At 40.5% G+C, this 7,396-nt stretch overlaps 1 protein-coding gene across 1 annotated transcript in view; it reads right to left on the bottom strand.

Annotated features, from left to right (window-relative positions):
* Positions 1-7,396, bottom strand: part of LOC113037539 (low density lipoprotein receptor adapter protein 1) — a 107,166-nt gene that overhangs the window by 20,191 nt on the left and 79,579 nt on the right. The window lies entirely within an intron of this gene.

Raw genomic sequence — 7,396 nt, forward strand, 5'->3', positions numbered from 1 at the left:
CATTTAAATGCCACAGCCCACTGATGCCTATTGATCCTGTTTATCTCTTTATGCCTTCAGTGCAGACATCTTCAGATGGCTGCTCCATTACGATAAGGCACCATATCATAAAGCTCAAATCATCTCAAAGTGGTAAACATGTCATTACACTCTAATAGCCTCCACAGTCACCAGATCTCAATCCACCAGAGCACCTTTGTGTTGTGCTGTGATGGGATATTCACATCATGAATGCATAGCCAACAAATCTGCAGCACCTGTGCGATTCTCTCACATCAACATGGACCAAAGTCTCTGAGGAATGCTTCTAGCACCTTGTGGAACTGCCATGAAGGACAAAGGCAGTTCTAAATGATTCCTGTTTCATCAGAAACGAGACAAACTGTCAGAAACTATTATCACAAATAGCTTCTATATCCTGTATCTTTTTTTGGAGCTGTACTTTTCAAAAGAAGATACAGGAAATGTTTGTGGTGTTTACCAAGAAAGCACCTACTTACCAAGAGTGGTGTCAGTTAATATAATTCACAGCTGTTATCTCGTGACAGTGTTCTAAATATAAATATAACTAAATGTATAAATATAACTAGCTTATTAATATAAGCTGAAACTGGATGACTTGCCTGTGTAAATGAAACAGTGATGCATCGCTTCTTGAACTGCACCCACACAAGAATCCCTTGTATTGACTTTATTGATAAAGTATTATTATCATAAAAGAATTGTCTTCTTAGAATCCAATTTTATATTATTTTCATAGAAAAAATGTTTTTAAAAACAATGATAAGGTTGTATGCTAAAGTAAGAACCATAGCAGTGGCAACTGTGAAACTGCAAAGGTACAGGAAACTCTATGTATTGCAACATCGACATAAATGACTTCTAGGCAAGTGATCTAAGTCTTCCACTCATAAATGCACATTATTTCCATTACATTTCAGTCACTCGAGCAGTCTTCTGCACTGTTCATGACCTAGACAATCGATATATTATGTAACAGCTCTGATGAACTCTGCTGAAAGTCCATTTGGCCAGTATAGTTTTTAAAAGTGTCACATTTTTCAGAGTGTCTGAGTGAGTGAGATTGCTTTCATGCACAGTAAAACCATGTGGCATATACGACTGTTATTGCTGATGTCAGTGTCCTTGAGAAGGACTCTATTCATATTTTCAATGATCTGGAGAAGAAAAATCCACCTTTTCTGTCTAAATTGGAAGCTAGTATCGGGCACCAAAAAACATTTTTATAAAGGGGTTGGGAGAAGAAAAGAGAGCAGCTTGTGCTTTAAAGATCTATACAACAAGCTGACTCAAATAAAGGCTTATGCACAGACCACTGCTGTTAATGGAATTTTCTTTGATGAAGCCAAAAACAAAAGAAATGGGCACACAGGGGGTAAAATTTATGACTGTCTGCTTCCTTTCTTTGGATTGACTGGGACGGATTTAGGAAACCATCTGCTAGATTTATTATTTTTCCTGATATATGAGTCTGTGTCAATTAATTTACTGTAGGAAACAGTAAAACCATGACGCAAAAATATAACCCCACCCACACAAATGTACAGACGTATTTGGTAACTGCGCTGTGGACGTGTTCAAGGGCACCAGTAACTACAGGGAAATGTAACTATATGTGCACTGGTGCAATAAAAAGTAGTAAAGGATCATGTTGGATAATGTTGGCCTGAAATGTAGCCACTGAATGTTCTCGCAGACTTTCTGCCTGTACAGGAGCATTATTCTAGAGACCGATCACCTCGGAAGGTATGACTGGGAGCATCGATAGAATAATTAACTCCTAATAAGCACATACACATTTTACTGGAACGTAAAACACTCACATTGCTGTCAACTTACAGTATGTAATGTGATGCATGGCATCTTAATTTATTCAAAATACAGTGCAATGCCAGTGTTCATCTTTAAACCCCTGCTGTCACCATATCTGTTCTCTTTAAGGATTGCATGGTTTTTATTTATGTACACTCAACAAAAATATAAACGCAACACCTTTGTTACTGCTCCCATTCCCCATGGGATGGACGTAGAGACCTAAAATTCATTCCAGATGCACAATATAACCATCCCTCCCAAACAGTGGTCACAAATCAGTCCAAATGTGTGGTAGTGGGCACATCTGCTATATTGAGATAATCCATCCCACCTCACAGGTGTGCCACATCAGGATGCTGATCTGACATCATGAGTAGTGCACAGGTGTACCTCAGACTGCCCACAACAAAAGGCCACCCTGGAATGTGCAGTTTTTTGCGCTATTGGGGGTCTGGGGACCCAGAACCGGTCAGTATCTGGTGTGACCACCATTTGCCTCATGCAGTGCAACACATCGTCGCATGGAGTCTATCAGATTGTCAATTGTGGCCTGTGGAATGTTGGTCCACTCCACTTCAATGGCTGTGCGAGGTTGTTGGATAGTCGTGGGAACTGGTACATGCTGTCGTATACGCCAGTCAAGCACATCCCGAACATGCTCAATGGGTGACATGTCCGGTGAGTATGCTGGCCATGCAAGAACTGGGACATTCTCAGCTGCCATCTGCCCTGAACAATGTGAACAATGATTCATCCGTGAAGCGCACACCTCTCCAACGTGCCAGACGCCATCGAATGTGAGCATTTGCCCACACAAGTCTGTTACGAAGACGAGCTGGAGTCAGGTCAAGACCCAGATGAGGACGACGGGCATGCAGTTGAGCGTCCCTGAGACGGTTTCTGACAGTTTGTGCAGAAATTGTTTGGTTGTGCAAACCAATTGTTCCAGCAGCTGTCTGGGTGGCTGGTCTCAGACGATCTTGGAGGTGAACCTGCTGGATGTGGAGGTCCTGGGCTGGTGTGGTTACACGAGGTCTGCGGTTGTGAGGCCGGTTGGATGTGCTGCCATATTCTCTGAAACGCCTGTGGAGACGGCTTATGGTTGAGAAATGAACATTCAATGCACGGGCGACAGATCTGGTTGACATTCCTGCTGTCAGCATGCCAATTGCACGCTCCCTCATTGCTTGTGGCATCTGTGGCATTTTGCTGTGAGACAAAACTGCACATTCCAGGGTGGCCTTTTGTTGTGGGCAGTCTGAGGTACACCTGTGCACTACTCATGATGTCAGATCAGCATCCTGATGTGGCACACCTGTGAGGTGGGATGGATTATCTCAATATAGCAGATGTGCCCACTACCACACATTTGGACTGATTTGTGACCACTGTTTGGGAGGGATGGTTATATTGTGTATCTGGAATGAATTTTAGGTCTCTACGTCCATCCCATGGGGAATGGGAGCAGTAACAAAGGTGTTGCGTTTATATTTTTGTTGAGTGTATATAGACAGCTCAAAAAATAAAATAAAATGAAATAAAGAAACACTTAGAAAGTGTTGGATGGACTGAAACATAATGTCCTTCTATTAGACTTAGGTCAGGTGATCATTGGTTCCAATCAGTGGTATCAGTTCCTTCATCCTCCAGGAACTGCCTGCATAATCTCGTCACATGATGCCAGGTATTGTCACTCACCAGGAGGAACCCAGGACCCACTGCACTAGTGTAGGGTCTGACAATGAGTCAGCCCAAGGATTTCCCCAACCTAATGGCAGTTGAGGTGCCATCGCCCGTGGAGGTCAGAATTTCCATGGACATGCCTACCCACACCATCACTGACCCACTACCAAAAAGGTCATGTTAAATGATGTTGCAGACATCTCCACATCTTCTTCCAGACCCTTTCATGTCTGTCACATGTGCTCAGGGTGAACCTGCTGTCATCATGTCATCTGTGAAAAGCATAGGGTGCCGGTGGAGGACCTGCCAAGTCTGGTATTCTAGGGCCAATTGGGCTCCACAGTCCCTACAAGGCCCACAAGAGGTTTTTGGGTCCTCAGGCCATCATTATGAAGTCTGTTTCTGATTGTTTTGTCTGAGACATTCAAATCTGTGGCCTGCTGGAAGCCATTCTGTAGAACTCTGGCAGGACTCATCCTGTTCCTCCTTGCACAAAGAAGCAGGTACCAGTCCTCTTGATTGGTTAAGGACCTTCCACTGCCCCGTGCAGCTTTCCTACAGAAACTGATGTGCCATCCTGGAGGAGTTGAACTACCTGTGCAACCTCTGTAGGGTTCAGGTATCGGCTCCTGCTACCACTAGGCACACTGACACTAGCCAAACGCAAAACTAAAGACAAAACAGAAAAGATGCAGAGGGAAAAAATGTCAGCAGCCTCCACCTGTAAAACCATTCGTGTTTTGGAGGTTGTCTCATTGTTGCCACTCTAGTCCTGGTGTTCATTTCATAAACACTAAAACAGCTGAAACTGATCAACCCATAGGTTTAACAGACATGCTATACTCTGATTATAGTGTTCCTTTATTTTATTTTATTTTATTTTATTTTATTTTATTTTGTTTTATTTTATTTTAGCAGTGTAATTGGTTTTGACTGGCGTCCCAAAGAACATACTCTAATAATGTGAAGAAAAAAACAACAAGACGGAAATTGCATGCAATATTTATGGGTTGTGTTCCTATTAAGTATTATTAATAGCATTCAGCAATTTACTACCACAGCTACATAGAGTGTTTTATAATGTCCTTTTACAAAATAACCATTAACTTTAGAACTGCTTCATACCCAAGCCAAAAAACTTTTAATGCATAGCAATATTTTTAATATTACACTTCAAGTATCTGAAAATAACCTGGCGGAGCAATAAAGAGTCTATGTCTGCTGTCATTTGTTAAGTCCCTGATATCTCATTACTCATAAAGTCCTTTTACTGGCCACTGAACACCAAGCAATTAACACTTTAAGTCTTCCTCGTGTCAAGTGATGCTTTCCTTTAGGGACTTTAAACCCCGGGATGCTAAAGAGATGCTTCCTGAAAGTTTTATTCAACTAAATGTAGACCTAATAGCACAGAGAAGAATTCAAAGTAAAGAGGAGGAGAGAGAGATAAATAGGTTTCAAAAGGGAGCCAAGGTGTGAAGTGACCTTCTACCTTTAAAAGGTTCTCTGCATTTCATGCATTTATTAAAATGAGCCTTTTAAGACACCACCTGCATAAAAAGATGTTTTGGTTACGTGAAGGTACAAAAATACTGCCAGAGGTTTGTAAAAGCCATTTTTTTCTTTCTTCAGAGTATAAGGAATGAATCTCAGTGAGTTTACCACAAGTTCGGAGAGTAGACAGAAAACAGTCAACAGTTCATAATGAGTTTGAAAATATACACTAAGAAGCAGTCAGTGTGAATGACGATCAACAAGACAAATGAACTGTGAAGTTAGTTATTAAAGCTCAAATAGTATTAAAATGGTTGCCTGGGTCTGATTTTGTAGGGGTTTTTTTCATCTTCATTGTAACCTATAAGCAAAAGAATCATCACTACAAAGTACGGTTTCATTGTACAGCACATACATTCCACCAACTGAGTTGCCAAAACTGATCTTCACCTCATAATGTAATCATTCACAGTATACTGTAAATTCTAATTTACATTGGAAATGTGTACAATGCACTCATAGTGAATTTTTCAAGTTTAAGCAAGAAGATAAAAACAGTTTAGAGCACTTAATATATTAAGTCCAACATTAGTGAAGTCTAGTCAGAATTGCAATTTTAAACAACTAATTTGAAAGTAATTTTTAAAAAATATAAAAATATTTTGTGGTTAACAAGAGTCTCATTTACTTGTTAAACCATGACGATTGACTGCCTGGAAAATGGCAAGTCAAACTCATACTTGCACATTTCAGAAATCCACAGTGATTAATGAAAACACAGTTTGATTTTCACCTTTCTGACTGACACTGCTCATCTGAAAAATGAATTTACACCAGTGGAAGGACAGTATGACAGTGAAGTGTGAACATTTTTGGTGGCATGATCTGTAGATGGGGCCCAAGTCGCACAAAAACAGGCTTAGTTTGCACAAGTTGGCACTGGTTACATAAAACAAGTCACAAAGCATGATTTCATTTCACCTGTGATGGGTTAAAGTCACTACAGGAGACAGTAACATTTTTTAAAGGCAGGAAGCTACTGCCATAGATTAAATAAAATCCAAATCACCAAGTATTAAACATTCAACTGTTTGGGATCTAATTCCTTTTATTCATTGTCTCCTGTTTTCAGATGGGGTTTTTTTTTTGTTTTTTGTTTTTTTTGCCTGTCCCATTTGGATCTTTAGCCATCAGAAATGTTGTCTGAAGGCCAAGAAAGATGCCAAGCGGCTATTTTTAGATGTTTAAAAGTGAATCTAAGTGAAGCTTGTGCTGGAATGTCACTCTGGATTTTATTATTTTATTTGAGATCCATTTTAGTGGACTCGAGCAGTGGCTCGAGATTGATCTTGGGATAATCTTTGGTCAATCTCTGTCTTTTGACTCTCATAATAAATCTGTGACCCACTCCTGCTTCTTTCATTTAAGAAATATTGCCAAAGGAGGTTTAGTACATTGTTTACAAATCACTGCAAAACTATCCTGACTTCCAGTCTTACACTGAAGCTGTAATAGTAGATAGAACTGGTCTGAATAAACTAATCTTTACATCTATAAAAAAAACATTTTTATTACACTATAGAGAAAAGAAGTTAAGCTTGATGCAGAAGCTGAAAAAGAAAAACAACAGCACACGTCTGCCTCATCACAGAGTCCTCAATTTTACCATCAAACATCTGTATTTATATTGACTTTCATGCTGAGGGAACATTCACAAAAGAATACAGTCAATACAGTGAGTGCTAACCACAATAGACCCACTTTTCTGAGCTCTCATGAAGATAAATGCCATAGAAATGTCGGCCACAAATAGACAGCTGTCATGGCAACTCCATATCTAATATCTAAAACGTCGCATCCGTCTGCTCAGACTCACAGAAAACTGGACACTAAAAGGTTAAGAGCGCTAATTTAGTTGGCAGAGTTATGAAAAAGAATTAAACGCACGATTAAGTTTCGAGAGGGTACGTGAGTAAGTGTTATTTTACTTCTTTATTCCTAGTAATTGAAAGATTTGCCACCCGTCCCCTGCTTTACAGTAACAAGAACCCAAATATTTGATGACTTCTTTCCTCTTGTCTGAATAAAGACCGCAGTAGCCCTGCGTGCGGCTGGCAGATTCCCCGTAGATAAGCAATCTGCCTTGAAACGCTCGTCCCATGAGGCAATGCACTCAGCTTATCAACGTGATTCATCTTCCTGATTGTTTGGCGTGTCTTAGGGCGCTGTGCAGTGTGCGGTGGGTGAGAGGCACATCGACCTGCTGCAGCTGGATGGTGGAACGAAATGCTAATCATCCGGTATTTATGATCAGCGGTTTAGTGCATGTGAAAGAACGGGAGGACAGGCTGTCTGTCCCATTGTACTGCCATTCACTCACTCC

The sequence above is a fragment of the Astatotilapia calliptera genome, chromosome 15 (genome assembly GCF_964374335.1).
Source record: "Astatotilapia calliptera chromosome 15, fAstCal68.1, whole genome shotgun sequence".
NCBI lineage: Eukaryota > Metazoa > Chordata > Actinopteri > Cichliformes > Cichlidae > Astatotilapia > Astatotilapia calliptera.